The sequence below is a fragment of the Herpailurus yagouaroundi genome, unplaced genomic scaffold, assembly GCF_014898765.1.
Source record: "Herpailurus yagouaroundi ecotype Mexico unplaced genomic scaffold, PumYag 192, whole genome shotgun sequence".
Taxonomy (NCBI): Eukaryota; Metazoa; Chordata; class Mammalia; order Carnivora; family Felidae; genus Herpailurus; species Herpailurus yagouaroundi.
Window position 1 is genome coordinate 2,738,576 of NW_024412423.1, and position 16,760 is coordinate 2,755,335.

At 40.9% G+C, this 16,760-nt stretch overlaps 1 pseudogene; it reads right to left on the minus strand.

The window, feature by feature from the left end:
* Positions 1-1,207: 1,207 nt before the first annotated feature.
* Positions 1,208-4,420, minus strand: LOC121010837 (5-hydroxytryptamine receptor 3E-like; annotated as a pseudogene).
* Between the last annotated feature and the right edge of the window lie 12,340 nt (positions 4,421-16,760).

Genomic DNA, 16,760 nt, shown 5'->3' on the forward strand with positions numbered 1-16,760 from the left:
TACCATGCTGTCTTGGTGATTACAGCTTTTGCCAGGTAACAATTTAACTCTGCTTCTTAAAGCTAAGCAAATAATGTATTGGAAGAGTGTGAAGGAGTTGAAGCACTGGGCTTTACATAGAAGGAAACAATTAGTTCCAAAGGGTCTTGCAAATATGAACTACTCTATTGTCTTTCCCAGTCACTTCCAATGCAGTAAATCATCTGCAACCATCTTGCTGTCTGGAGTAGGGTGGGGGTGGAGGAATATTCTATTTACCCTCTCAAAATTAAAAATGGAGGCTAGGAAAGGGCTGGGAAATGACAACCATCACCTGGCTTAGCTTGGTCATGTGCCCACTCATTGGCTAAGGAAGGATACCCTCATCAATGGTCCCATTAGACTTTATTCAGCAGGGAGAAAGGCCCTTCCCTAAAAGGAATTTTGGATGCTAATACTTAAATGAAGGATGGATATTGGGAAGCCTCAAACAACAAATGTTCTGACTACATAACATGTTGCTTTGAAACTCTCCTTTTGGTTTGTGCAGTGTGTGTGTGTGTGTGTGTGTGTGTGTGCATGCATGTGTGTTCTGTCCTGTATACAGAAACCAAATGATTTGTATATAGGTATACCCATTTAAATGAAAGCATCAGTCTGGTCCAAATGTATCACTGAAAAACCAACTGGAACTTCAGATTTAAGAGAGAAAATATATTCTAGAAAGAGAAAGAACTGGGAGCCAGGACAACTATATCCCAGTTCTTTCTCCGAATAGGATAGTAACTAGGTATGGGATCTGGTCAAGTCATTTAATCTATTTGAGTCTCAGTTTCCTTAACTGTGGAATAAAATCATTAAACTACATTGTGTCTAAGTGCTTTCCTGCTCTAAATTCTGTAATTTTTTTTTTCTGGCAGAGTGATTTATTGGGACAAGTAAGGAAGCAGAGGAGGTGGGACTGCTATGCAGAAGACATAAAGGGGCTGTAGAACTACATGAGGGGAGTGTGGGAAGCCAACAGAATGCAGATACAAGAGGAAAATGTCTAGAGTTGGGTTGAGACGCATTGAGGTTGGGCTGCATTGAGGTGCATGGAATGCAAGAGGGAACTGGTTATCTTTGGGCTATGACAGTCAGTACTCAGCAAGGGGCAAAGACCTAGCTGGTCTCTGGAAGCCACAAGCAGCTCTGGGTTGGGGTCTGCAGGAGCAAATAGACATCATGCCTAGGTGTTCCAGAGGATGATGACTGTGACCACGGAGGTGGCCATGAAAAGCAGGTAGAGGCGGAAGAGCAAGGTGTCCATCATGTGGCTGAACTACACTCACAGACTGACCAAGTGTGGTTTCTGAATCTCATCTTTCTGCTGGGCCCTTGATGACCCAGGACACCCATTTAACTGCCTATCTGGGACTTTGCATCTTCCCCACTAACTCCACAGGCTCCTTCACATCAAGTGGTGGCGGGGGTGGGGGGGTGCCCAAGGCTTTATTTCTCTTCTGGGGTGCAGTGGGGCAGCACTTTGTTGGGTAGGTGCAGTAAAAGGGCAGGGAATGGAGCCCCCGAGGCATGGGTGGGGGCTGGGTGGTGGCCAGGTGCAGCAGGTAGGTGATAAAGGTGGTCTCCAGCAGGCTGATCACCATCAGGGACAGACATAGGGCAAAGTAGACACTGATGAGGGAGGTACCATTGGTGGGAAGTAAGTCATTCATCAAGAGCAGGAAGACATTGTAGCCCAGCAAAAGGGTTATCTTGAATGGGGCATGATTCCCAATTTCTGCTGGCAGCTAGAAGCTGAGGGCAACCAGAAAGCCACTGGGTACCAGAAGTTTATGATATAGAGTCTGGGCCTCCACCTGATGGCCACATAGAACATATAATTCTAAGGATATCAGATGTGCAAATGTTATCTGTTCTTGTGTTAAGAACAGTAGATAACAAGAAGACAATACATAGAGACGTACATAGGCATATTAGTTTGCTGGGAAAAATACAGGAAGCCCAGTTAAATTTGAATTTGAGGTATCAATAAGTAATTGTAGACCTAGCACAAGCTATCACACATAATAAATATTATTTGTTACTTATCTCAAATTCAAATTTAACTGAGCGTTTTATATTTTTACTTGCCAAATCTGGCTACCATAAGATAGAGAGACTCACACACAGGAAAAGAATCAGTTTGTGGGAAGAACTGGAAGGAGGTACTTGGACTAGAATTATTTATGCAATTCCTCCTTTAAAAAAAAGTTTATTTATTTATTTTGAGAGAGAGAGAGAGGCAGCACAAGTGGGGGAGGATCAGAGATGGGGGGAGAGAGAGAGAGAATCCCAAGCAAGCTCCACTCTGTCAGTGCAGAGCCTGATGCAGGGCTCGAATCCACATACTGTGAGATCCTGACCTGAGCTGAAATCAAGAGACAGATGCTTAACCAACTGAGCCACCCAGGTGCTCCTATGGAACCTTCTTAATTGAACGTTTATAAGCTTCAGTATAGTTTTTACTTGAACTCAAGGGGTTTTCTAAATGAAATCAAATCCTTTCTCTTTATTTTAAGACTATCTTGTTCTGCTCTCTTAAGAAATCATGATTTAAAAAAAAGAGAAGAAATTGTGATTTTTTAGTTCAAGCAAATCTTTCTCATTGACCTTCATGAATGAATTTGCTGATTGTGCTATCCTATACAAGTGCATATTAGGTCTTCACCTGGGGCATAGATGTATTTTTCTAAGCAGCTTTAGTGGGTTGCTGGCTGAATGAGTATTTTGCCTTGGTGAGAGACGAGGTTGACTCTATCAATAAAACACATTGGCTTTCTTAATCTCTTTTGTTTTGTGCTCTTGTACCTATTAACCGACATGATGATCTCAGAAGCTGCTTATCCTTCATCACCTTGGCTTTGATGGATATGTTACGTAATAAGTCCAGACCTTCAGCACTGAGTAATCACTTCCTGCTCATGAAGGTTCAGTAACTACATAGCAGTGATTCTGTTGATATATGGGTCCTTTTTCTTTGGTGCTTACTACATGTACCAAAATGACAGAGTATCTTTGTTCTGTCTTTGTAATTTACCACTGTTTGTTTTAACTTTGACATATAATGCATGGAAGCTAAATCTGAACATGGGCTTCCCATTTGTAAGTCAGATTCTAGGTGCTTTGAGGGCATGTGTGCTTTTATGGACAAAATTCAACTCATCCTTGACAAGAGTACATTCTCTTTCAGTATGGCTCTATGGTAAGTACAGATGGTAATCTGTCTTAACAGTCTATGGCTTTGCTGTCAGAAAAGTCAGAGCCACAGTATAGAATGAGGAAACGATTGGCTCCTGACATAAAAGAAGGGAATACACGTAAGAAAAGTTGCTTGATTGTATTGGAATTCAGTTGGAAGAGTACATGAACTTGGGGACAGTGATGTGGAGATTTTTGTGAATATTCTAAAACAGAATTTGCTAGTGGTTCGGTAAACAAATCAAAGATTCCACAATTCCTTCCCTAAATTTGTTTCTGAAAATCATGGCTGGGAGAAAATGCTGAGCCATAGGTTCATATGTTTCCTAAACATATTAAGTAAAGTAGATTTCTTGCTTCTCTAAACTTGTCGGTCCATGAAGTGCTTTTAGTATGTCTTCTCGAGAGTTCTAATGTTTTTTCTGCTCATGCATTGAATACAGTGTATTTAAGGCTGTTTTTATTTTATTTAAAAAAAATTTTTTTCAACGTTTATTTATTTTTGGGACAGAGAGAGACAGAGCATGAATGGGGGAGGGGCAGAGAGAGCGGGAGACACAGAATCGGAAACAGGCTCCAGGCTCTGAGCCATCAGCCCAGAGCCCGACGCGGGGCTCGAACTCACGGACCGCGAGATCGTGACCTGGCTGAAGTCGGAGGCTTAACCGACTGCGCCACCCAGGCGCCCCGTTTAAGGCTGTTTTTAAACTCTAACCCTGAAATTTAATAAGCCTTCAGTTTCTGCTCTTACCATCTTAGTTTATATTTTATTTTTCTCCCATCTGTTTGTCTGGACATTCCATGTAGGACTAGAAGGAAGGGACACAAGAGCCTTATTTCTTACCCATCAGAAAGCTGTGTTGTTTCGTGTCCGACATAATGATCTAAGGCTGTGGGTTTCCCTCCAAAGAATGTCATGCTCTAATAGAATTGTTTCTTGATGTTTCCCCTCTTTTACCCCCCACTGTTCCTCATCAGAACTTATTTATTCCCGTGAGCCCTATTCAATCCAAGCCTTAATAAGTAGCTGGTTAAAAGTTGGTTCTCAACTCAATCCGTTTCTTTCTGTCTCCGCAGACCTCTCCCTTCTTCTGCCTGCTTTACCTCTCACTTGGGCTACTGAAGTAGGCCTCCAGTAGTCGTTCCATGGCCACCATCCCTCCTTCACACCCTCACCCCGAAAGGCATACCGAATGACCATGTTGAACCCCCATGCGAACACTTCTTTTCTGTCTCTCCAACTGCAAATGCCTGATTTTCCAACATTTCTTTGACTCATGGGTGAGGAACCCAGTGAGATAACAGAGTTGGTTCAAAGGATATGAGACACAGATGTGTCGTTGAAGATCGGTAGAAAAATAAAAGCAAAGAAAACCGAAGTAAATGCTAAGCGAGATACAATATGGGTAAAACACCACAGAGAAATAAAACCATAGCCTTTGGGAATATTTGCTCACCCTGGCAAAAAATCCATTTGTCAGTTCTCTGCAAATTTATCTCTCTGTTTACAGAATGTAAAATGCCTGGGGTTTAGTCAGTGGTAAGTGGAAAGTGAGTTACGATCCCTGAGAATTGGATGATTTTTAGGCAAGCATGTTAGATAATGGACTAGTTGTACTGAAAAGCTGGCATAGTTATCTTCTGGCTTTACCTCCTTTACTATCAAGACTCCTCTCCTAATGTTTCCCTTTGGTCACCAGGGTCTCACTACACTCACCTCCTTTCCATATCTTTAGCTTTTGTATTCACTGTTCCCTGTGCCTGAAATATTGGATAGACTCATTCTTCAGACCAAACCTCTCAGAGGTCCTGTTTGCAATGTTCTAGGTAAATCTCTCTCCCTCACCTGATTCACTCCGTAGGTCATCCTCCTGTTCCTTTTATTCCTCAGACTGAATATATATTTGTCTGCAAGTATATGTAGATGCAGGTTTCTCTTCACTAACATATAAGCTACATGAGGCCAGAGACCTCATCTGTCTTGTTCATTACTATGTTTCTCTTGCCGGGAACAATGGCTACTCATGATAGATGCTTGATAATTATGTGTTAAATGAATGAATGTCTAAAGACTTGTCAGAATGTACATTCTTTAAAAAATATTTTTCTAATGTTTATTTTTGAGAGAGAGAGAGAGAGAGAGAGAGAGAGAATGAGCGGAGGAGGGGCACAGAGCAAGGAAGACAAAAGAATCTGAAGCAGGCTCCAGGCTCTGAGCTGTCAGCACAGCACCTGATGCAGGGCTTGAACTCACGAACAGGGAGATTATGACCTGAGCTGAAGTCAGACGCTTAACCGACCAAGCTACCCAGGCGCCTTCAGAATGTGTTTTCTAAGGATTTCAGATTTTATTCACATTTCACCTGGACAAAGGCTGTCGTGTGTTCTTCTAAGGAAGGCATATCAGCATGAGATAAACTGGCAAGTAGAAAAGCTTCAGTCCCTGATGGGTACACCTTGAAAGTCAGAGTCCCTTTTCAGGTTATCATGCTGCGAACCGGAAATCCTTCTTGTAAATACATCTCCAAAGGTCCAATCTGACCATCAAAACAAGCTGTCCTTCATTATATATAAGACCTCATATGGAAATGTCCATTTTCACAACAGCTTTTAGCCCTTGTTAAAGATCCAGGTTTCTGTCCTCCACCCCTCTCAGAAGATCCCCATGCCATAGTTTGGAAGCCAGAATCTTCATTTTTAAATAGCATCCGGAGATTCTGACCTTGTTGGTCTAATGGACCACAGGTTGAAAGACACTGGTCTAGGAAATCCAAGTATCCAGCTGGCTGCCTGAGTATTTGCATGCTACTTCAAGGTTGGCCAAATGCAACCCTGGGAAAGCCTGCTTTGGGAGTCTGACTCCCAAGCACAAGGTCTTAAAGTAATTAGTCACATGTTCTGAGCAGGATCAATAAAATGTGCGGAATTATTTAGACAAAGATAAAAGGTTTGCATAGTCTGCACAATTTAGCTAAAAGCTGCGCTAGCAATAAGCTGGTAACTATTAAAATGAATGAGTTTTAAAGTTTGTGGCTGCTTAAGAGACTTTGCTTATGTTCTGCAGATTTTTTTCCCCATTGATTTTAGTATCCAATTTGAAGATTTCCAGGCGCTTCTCTAATACATTTTGATAAAACATGAAAAGTTTCTTCTTTGTGCTGTTCACATCTTGTTTCACCCCAGTTCATAGGGACAGAGAGCCCAGAATAATTCACCCAGCTTTAGCGAGAATCTGGGTGATCCCTGTGACTTTCTTGCTGGAGGAGCCCACAGGGAAAAGACACCCCATACTCCCTCCCTGCTCCCACCCAGACTGTGTGATGTCTCAGCTGGCATAATAGGCAAAAATAAAGTAATGCATAACCTTGCTCAAAGGAGACTTTATTTTCAATCGGTAGTATCCAATATAAAAAAAGAGGAGGCAAGAGAAAAAGGATCCATTTTATCTCTCTTATAAATACTGGGTGTAGACCAACCTGGAGTTGGAAAAGGGGACATGGGGTGCTCAGAGGGAAGTGAGAAGTCACAAAGGACAGCCTAAGAGCATCTCCTACCTCTGAGAAGCTCGTTTCCTGTTTAGCCAGCAAAAGTCCTAGCTCATCATTTCTTTTTTTTTTTTTAATTTTTAAATATATTATTTATTTTTGAGAGAGAAAGAGAGGGACAGAGCGAGAAGGAGAGGGGCAGAGAGAGGGAGACACAGAATCTGAAGTAGGCTCCAGCCTCTGAACTGTCAGCACACAGCCCAGTGCAGGGATCAAACCCACAAAGCATGAGATCATGACCTGAGCCGAAGCTGGTTGCTTAACCGACTGAGCCACCCTGGTGCCCCTCTAGCTTGCCATTTCTGATTCTCTAACTACTTATTTTCTTTTTTTAATGTTTTATTTTTGAGAGAGTTTAAGTTGGGGAGGGGCAGAGAGAGAGGGGTACAGACTGGGGGCAGAGCGAAGTGGGCTCTGTGCTGACAACACTGAGTCTGATGTGGGGCTCGAACTCAGGACCTGAGCTGAACTCATCATGACCTGAGCTGAAGGTTATAGTTATAGTTATAGAGCTATGTAGAGCTATATAGAGCTCTATAGTTATAGAGCTAGCTACTTCTATAAGCTGATATTGGAGAAGCTGTTTTGGTCAGTCAACTAGTCTACTGAAGCAAACAACCACTCTGGCTAATTTTGATTCACTGAATTGCCTAATATTTCACCAAATTTGGATAAATCTGATGGCTGTCTTGTACCTTGAGGACAAATTTTGAGAAAGGAGCAAATTGCATGGCATAGTTGAAATAGGACTAGACCGGGATTTGGGACATATAGATTGTTATCCTCCTTTAATACTGACTAGATCTGTGTTTTCAACTGTCAGCTCGTCTCACTGGGCCTGAATTTTCTCATCTGCACAATTACTGCTGAATGCAACTGTACAGTTCACAAACAGTTTTCATATGTCTTATCTTATTTGACAGACATAAAAATTCCAAAAGGAACCGTGACACATATAATTATTATTCCCCATGTTATAGATGTCAAAGCTGAGGTCCTGATTCTGGTCATGACTGAGCAATTCCTATCAAACCACCTCTTCGAAAAGAAATTACACACTCTATGCAAATGTTAAAAAAACCAACTACCCAAACTAGACCATTTCCTCAAATAGGCTCGTTATGGAAGGGGATCGACACTTGAAAGAGCGAAACAGCATCAGAGGATTTTCCCATATTTTTATGACTTTTAGCCTGAAGTCAGACCCCAGACTGAATCAGAGAGGAGTAGCTAACACTAGCAGAGAAGCTATAGTTTTACTGGCTTGAAGACAGGGGATAGACTCCAGTATAACCAAAGGAGCTATAAAGAGAAAGTGGGAGAAGGAGAGCTCCAAATTCTGTGTAGGGAGTCCACCCTAATATCAGGCTGATCCCTGAATTATGCATGTATGAGGCAGACTTCAAGCACTCCAGCTAAAGCTAAAAGAACTGAACTAGAATTTCAGCTGGTGCCAGTTGCAGAGGAGACAGAGTTTGCAGACTGAAATCAGCCTAGTTGACTGCCTGGTTAAACAAACAAGCAATCAGGAAAAAAAAGTTGATAATCTTCAGAAGAATATAACAGAAGTCATTCTTTATCACATGTCCTGACAATGTCCAAGACAGAATCCTAAATTACTTGACACACAGGAAACAGGCAGTGTTATCCAGGGCAAACAGGGATCTTATAAGTAAAGAAAGTAGATGCTGTGGTAATATAATTTATGGAATGTTTAGAAGCTAGTGAAAGCCAGTGACAAACCTTGAAATTCGATTTTCTAAGTCCCATTTTATTTCCACCTCTATAAGTCTATTCCATCTCTAAACTTTCTAAGCCAGTGTGATATATTTTATCCAATTTAACAAAAATATCTTACTTTGATGAAGGTTAGTCAGAAAAGAGTAGTAATCATGGGACTCCTGGGTGACTCAGTTGGTTGAGTGCCAACTTTGGCTCAGGTCATGATCTCACAGTTTGTGAATTCAGTCTCTGTGTTGCACTCTGTGCTAACAGCTCAGAGCCTGGAGCCTGCTTCGGATTCTGTGTCTCCCTCTCTCTCTCCCTGCTTGCACTCTGTCTCTCTCTCTCAAAAATAAATGAACATTAAAACAATTAAAAAAAATGAATAGTAGTCGTTAAAACTGTTATTGTAAAGGAAGGTTTCAAAATACTCATTTCCTCTCTTACATCCTCTCCAAATTCAAATTCTGTTAGTTGCCTAGTCATGTGTCCTCATTTACTTTGCTACCTGAAGCCCAGTTTGGTTCAGGCTGAAATATCAGTCAGCCGAACACTTACTTTCCTAGCCTCCAATGCAGCTGTGGGTACTCTTGTAGCCAAGTTTCAGCAGTGACGATTAGTAAACTGGCTATTTCTGAAACTTTTTTTGACATAACTCCCCACCTTTAATTCTTGTATTAAAAATAGACATTACAGGGTGCCTGGATGGCTCAGTTGGTTAAGTGTCTGACTCTTGATTTCAGCTCAGGTCATAATTTCAAAGTTTGTAGGATCGAGCCCTGCATTGGGCTCTGTGCTGACAGTGTGGAGCCTGCTTGGGGTTCTTTCTCCCTTTCTTTCCACCCTTCCTCTGCTCACTTGCATGCATGCTCTCCTTCTCTCTCAAAATAAGTAAATATTAAAAAAAAATAGACATTACATCTAGTCTGCAAGGGGAGGAATCCTACAACCATGAAGTGAAATACTTGGGTAGAGTCAAAATATTAAAGATTCTGAATTTCTGACTTCATTTATGAGCAATTGAATTAATACTAGTAATTGTCTTTCTCTAGACTGTTGTATGAGGGAAGCAAAACTCTATGTATTTCATCAACTGTTAATCAAAAATTCTGTTGGGGCACCTGGGTGGCTCATTCGGTTAAACATCCTAACTCCTGATTTTGGCTCAGGTCATAATCTCACAGTTTGTGAGTGCGAGACCCACATTGGGCTCTACACTGTTAGTGCTTGGGATTCTCTCTGTGTCCCTCTCTCTCTGAAAATAAATAAATAAACTTAAAAAAATTCCGTTACTTGCAACCAAATATAATTCCAATTAACAACTTCATGAGAGAGGCAAAACACAAGTTTGATGTCCTACTTCAGTTCCTGAAAGTCACATTCCCTTTGCACTATGTACATTATAAAGCATCATCTGTTCTAAGATGAGCCATAGCATTTCACAGGCAGCACCAGAAACACTACATTAAATATACATAGGGCTTATAAGACCTGTATCTATTTCAGCAATGTTAAAATGTGTGTGTGGCGGGAGTGGTGAACACGGAGTATTACTTAAACCAAGATGAGTTACCACCACATACTTCTGAGAATAGCTAAAATAATAATTTAAAAAAGCCCCAAGCCAGTAATACTTATTGCTGGCAATAAGTATGCAGAACAAATTTTAAGTATGAAGAACAACAGGAACTATCATTCATACCTGGTGGGAATGAAAAAAGGTACAGCTAGTTTGGAATGCAGTTTTGCAGATTTGTATAAAGCTAACCATTGTCTTACCATATAATCTCACAGTTGTATTCCTATGTTTTGACCCAGCTGGTTGAAAATATGTGTACCCAAAACCCGCATATGTTTTGGGAAGCGTTTTTCATAATCACCAACATAATCACCACTAGCATTATTCATAATCACCAAAAACTGGAAGCAGCTGGGATATCCTTCAACAGGTGAAGAGGTAACCTGTGGTACGTCCATACAATGGGATCCTATCCAGTGATAAAAACAGAATGAGCTATTAGCCCACATAAAAGCATAGATGAATATTAAATGCATATTGCTAAGCAAAAGGAGCCAATCTGAAAAGGCTACATACATTTATAGAACTTTATGTCACAAAGGAAACTTTCCTATCTATAAATTGAAAACAAAATTAGGAGTTGATCGATCCCAGGATGGTATGCAGAATGTGTCAGAAGAAGTGTATAAAATAACCTGACTCATGAAGGCGGTGGGGGACGGGAGGGAGAAGGTGCTGACCTAAGTAGCTTTGGAAGTGAGTGGAGACTAAATGCAAAAAGATGGCATTCTACTTGCTAAACTTATTTTCTGTGGGTGTACGGATGAGCAAGTCTGCAACCATGATGCATACATGTGGGCTTGAACAGATAAGTAAATGGATGGCAGAGACTGGGAGCCAGGTTGCAGATAAACAGAAGTTAGGCTAGAACAATCCAGGTGGGAATGGATCAGAATTGGAAACACCAGTATGAACCTATGTGTAGCTTAATATAAATATATATGTGGATACAGATAGATGTGGATATGTGTATATACTTGGGTTAGTGTACCTACATAGAGTTTCTTATTCTGTTATCTGACAGAGTCTAGAAGCAGCAATGCCTCAGTGGCAATGAGCAAACCCAACATCCAGATTTGGTTTGAATACCACCCTCCTACAAAGAGAAACAGGGCTCCTTGGAGAAATGGCTGATTTCAGGATTGGGGCAAGGAGTGTAAAAGAGGAGCCTGGAGTGTCTTGTAGTGCCAGAAAGGAAGTCCTCAAAAAAAAAAAATTTAATTGATGGTGGTATGTAAAGGGACAGAGGGGCCAGCTGAAGGAGCTCCCAGTGGCCAAAACTGGAATAATTTGAGAAACAAAAGAAATGGTTTAATGTTGGATTATAATCTAAAACGTAAGTATCCATGAGTCCATACTGATGTAAGTTAATTACTGAGTGGGTACATAAAATGCACATATATTCTACATAGAACTAAAAATAATTTATATAGATGATCCCCCCCGTTCAGAGGATGGAGCAAAACTTCACACGTCTTACATGTAGGTTGTATATAGTGACTTTCTTCGAAATAGCACAGAACAGAAAGAGCAAAAAGGAGTAACTTTACAGTGGAGACACCTGCCAGACACTACCTCAGCTAGGCGACCAAGGTTAACATCATCCGTGATAAGTCATGTTGACAGCACATACCCTTCATACAGTTGATGAGAATGGTACCTTACCTCTGTGATCTTGCTCCCCAAGAACCCATAACTCCATTTTAATCATGAGAGAAATCTCATACACATGCAAATTGAGGGGCCTTCTGCATAGTAGCTGACCGGTACTACTCAGAATTGTCAAGGGGATTCAAAACGCTGGAAGTCTGAGACGCTGTCACAGTCTAGACAAGCCAAAGGAAACCTGTCAACTAAATGGAATATTGTGTCCTGGATAGGATCCTGCAACAGCAACATGCATTTGGTAAAAACTAAGGAAATCTGAATAAAGTATAGACTTTAGTTAGAGCTAGTATCAATATTGGCTCATTAGTTGTGACAAGGATGCCATACTAATGTCAGATGTTGGCATTAGGAGAAAGTGAGTATGCGGTATACAGGAATCTCTGTAAATATTTATAACTCTTTTGTAAATCTAAAATGATTCTCAAGGAGTGCCCAGCTGGCTCAATCAGTAGTGCGTGTGACTCTTGATCTGGGGGTCATGAGTTTGAGCCCCACATTGGGTGTAGAGATAACTTAAAAGTAAACAAACAAACATAAAAAGATTCTCAAAATATTTATTTTAAAATGCATGTCTATGGAAGAAGGGGAGCATTTCTAAAAGTCTAGGGAATACAAGCATTTGGGTTTCTATTTGACTCTGTTGGTTCGCCAAAGACAACTAGTTGGTCCTGAACTTATTAAATGATCTTAAGTCAGCACTTTCATAAATTATATCTTCCCAGGAGACTGTTTTTTATTTTCTTCCAATCTGTCAGTAATCCCAAGAGTGGGATTAACCTGCTTTGTGCTCAGGGAGACAGAATTAAACACATGATCAATGTGGTGGTTCCGGAGGAGACATTTCCCCCAAGAAATAAAAGAGCTTTTTTTGTATGTGGTAAAATCCCAAGTATTGAAATAAAAATGTTTAATTATGCTAATGAAAAATTAAGTGTTGGAAACAATTTAACACATTAAAATGTTTGTAGCAAAATTGGTGAAAGCAAATATAAAAACAGAAAGATTGCTGGGCACCAGCTGGCTCAGTCGGTTAAGTGTCTGACTGGCTCAGGTCATGATTTCATGGTTCGTGATCTCAGGCCCCACATTGGGCTCTGTGCTGATAGCTCAAGAGCCTGGAGCCTGCTTTGGATTCTGTGTCTCCCTCTCTCTCTACCCCTCCTCAGCTCATGCTCTGTCTGTCTCTCTCTCTCTCAAAAATAAATAAACATTAAAAAAATATTTTAGAAAGATTGTCAAAAAAATAGGGAGATATAAATACCATAGTACCTCATTGAAAAAATAACTCCAGATGGGGAAAATGCATAGTTAAGACAATGAATATTCAACAAGCAATTTCCTTTGTTCAGGCCTAATGCATCCTATCATAAAACAATCAAATTTGAAGTCTTGAACGCCTTAGCTTTTAGTAGCTGATGGCAAAGTGTGAAGGGAAAGGAATAGCATACAAAAATGAGCTGTTTTACTTTGTGTTCGTGCTTTTGGTTAGGAGCACCACTGTGAAACCAGAAAGATATTATAGAAATTCTCAACTGTCCCCTCTATGGTTGCTGTCAAAAAAGGTGTTGTGTGTACACAAGTACACACACACACTTACACACATAGTATGCTGCAAACACACAGACCATCCATGCAAGTCCTTAGCATGCTGGGGGCTCAAGAGGGGATGGACAGTACTGTCTAATCCAGAGTCAGCTCAGTGGAGATAGGTTAAGAAACCTTGTGGTGTGAAAAGAGGCTGAGTATCGCTCATCATCAGGGATATGCAAATCAAAACTGCAATGAGGTATCACCTCCCACCAATCAGAATGGCTAAAATTAACCACACCAGGAACAACAGGTGTTGGCGAGGAGGGGGTACGCTTTTACACTGTTGGTGGGAATGCAAGCTGGTGCAGCCATTCTGGAAAACAGTATGGAGATTCCTCAAAAAATTAAAAATAGAACTGCCCTATGACCCAGCAATTGCACTACTAGGTATGTACCCAAAGGATACAAAAAATACTGGTTCAAAGGGATACATGCACCCCGATGCTTATAGCAGCACTATCAATAATAGCCAAATTATGGAAAGAGCCCAAATGTCCTTTGTCCATTGACTGACGAATGAATAAAGAAGAGGTTCTGTATATATAGTAGAATACTACTCAGCCATCAAAAAGAATGAAGTCTTGCTATTTGCACCAATGTGGATGGAGCTAGAGAGTATCATGTTAAGGGAGTATTATTTGTCAGAGAAAGACAAATACATTATGATTTCACTCACGTGGAATTTAAGAAACAAACAGTTGAGTAAAGGAAAAGAAGGGGGGAAAAAGAGAGAAACCAAAAGCGTAGAGAACAAACTGATGGATATGGGAGGTGGGTGGGGGGATGGGTTAAATAGGTGATGAGGATTAAGGAGGGCAGCTGTGATGAGCACTGGGTGTTGTATGTAAGTGGTGAATCACTAAAATATTACACCGCATATTAACTAACTGGGATTTAGATAAAAATAAATAAGTTTATTTTATTTTATTTTGTTTATTATTTTATTTAAATGAAAATAAAGCAGAGGAAAAAAAGAAACCCTGTGGTGTACATAGAATAAATTCATCAGATCTTTCAGCCAAATGTTCACTGAGACTTTGAGAGATTAGGGCTCAGGACAAGTGAGTTCAGCATAAGAGAGCATGATCGTAAGCAGGGTTGGTGACCATGGGGCATTGCCTAAGAAGGAAATCCAGGATAGAAGTTAGCGTAAGGACCCCTGAACAATCAGGGTGGTGGGACAGGTCTTTATAACAAACCTCCATAGGGAGGAATAAAATGCTACTGCCCAATTTTGACCTATGAGACCCTCCTTATGGAAACTCCAGTATAGTCTTGTAATTAGAAAAACTGGTTTGGAGACTTAAAGACTAGGATATTTCACTGTTCCTTGTCACATATACAGCAGAGAGAAATGTCACTGCACAAGGAGCCAGGATGTGTTTCTGGTCTCAGCTCTACCTCTAATTCAACTTGTAACCTTGGGGAAAGCATTTTATGCTCTGACCTTATTTTTCCTTTTTAAGGGAAACTCTCTCTGTCCCTTCCAAGGCTGATTTTCCAAGTTGCTGAGGAGGGTGATACAACTAGCTGACTGACTTTCTCAGAAAACTGGCACATTAAGAAAATAGCTTTGGAGACGCCTGGGTGGCTCAGCTGGTTAAGTCTGACTCTTGGTTTCAGCTCAGGTCATGATCTCACAGTTCCTGAGATCAAGCCCCACATTGGGCTCTGTACTGACAGCACAGAGCCTGCCTGGGATTCTCTCTCTCCCTCTCTCCATGCCTCTCCCTTGCTTGCTTGTTCTCTGTCTATTTCTCTCTCAAAATAAATCAGTTAATTAAAAAATAGCTTTATGACTCAAGTGTCCATGGATAGATAAGTGGATAAAGAAGATGTGGTATATATACACAATGGAGTATTACTCAGCCATAAAAAAGAATGAAATCTTGCCATTTGCAACAACATAGATGGACCTGGATGGTATAACTCCAAGTGAAACAAGTCAGACAGAGAAAGACAGATGCTGTACAATTTCACTTATATGTGGATTCTTAAAAAAACAATGAACCAACAAAATAGAAACAGCCTGATAAATACAGAGAACAATCTGCTGGTTGCTAGAAGGGATGGAAAATGGGGGGGGAGGTACAAAAAACTTCCAGTTATAAAATAAATAAGTCCCAGGGATGAAAAGTACAGCTTAAGGAATATAGTCGATAATATTGTAATAACTTCTTAAGGTCACAGATGGTAACTACACTTAACTACGGTGAGCATTTTGTAGTGGATAGAATTGTTGGATCACTACGTTGCACACTTGAAACTAACATAACATTGTATGTCAACTAGACTTCAATTTAAAAAAAGGAAAAAAAAAAAAGAAAATGGCCTTAGATGAGGTACACATATTTCATTCCACAGCCAACTACACGAATCTTACCATTTTGTCATTACCATGCCCACTTTCCTTTTTTCAAGTGTGAGTATAAAAATTATTTTAGGGGCACCTGGGTGGCTCACTTGGTTGAGTGTCTATGGATTTCAGCTCAGGTCATGGGATCGAGTGCCACATCTGGCTCCATGATGAGTGTAGAGCCTGCTTGGGATTTTCTCTCTCTCTCTCTCTCTCTCTCTCTCTCTCTCTCCTCCTCCTCCTCTGCCCCTCTTTCCCATTCGTGCACTCCCTCTCTGTCTCAAATGAAAAAAAAATTATTTTATATCCAACCAAACTGCTTGTCTGTCCCTCTGTGTCTTCCTTTTCCCTTAATATGTGGCCCTAAGCAGCGGGGACATTCCAGTGTCTAGTGGCCATAGACTCATTCTGCTTCCTATGTATCACCCACATGTGACCTTCAGAAGATCATGGGAAGATCCCTTATTGTTCTCGTCATTTGACCCCTTGGAAATACTTATGATCATACATGCTAACTTTCTAGAAGTGATTTTATGTCTGCATTGTACTTTTGACCCTGTGGCATTTTGAATTCAGTAAGAACGATCAAAAAAAGTCAGTTCTGCACAGGACCTGTTCCTAGTTTACCTGCTCCGGCACGGGTCCCTGACCGTGGTGGCAGTAATACCCACCCCATCACGGGATGGGGCTGTCCAAGGACACAGAGCAGGCTGGCCAGCTGTTGGGCTTTCTCTGCCTGTTGTCCGTCAGCCTTGTCACTGGAGCATGGATAAGAATACTGCTTTTCACAGAAAGCAGCCATTTGAAAAGGGAGGGAGAGGATTTTAACACAGCAGTCATTTGTTGAGTAGGATGTACTGTATGAAGCTGCTAACCACTGAGTTTTCTACTGACAAATTAACTAGGGGATTTGCTCAGTCATTAATTGCTTGACTGGCTGTCTGAGAGCACAAACTGCTTTGGACTGATTCTTGGTGACAATCTTGTTAAGTGGTGACACATTATGTCTCTAATGTCTTCATTCTAGTATAAAATGCCCAGATAGAGTCCATACAAAGGAAATGCCTTTATATGAGAACAT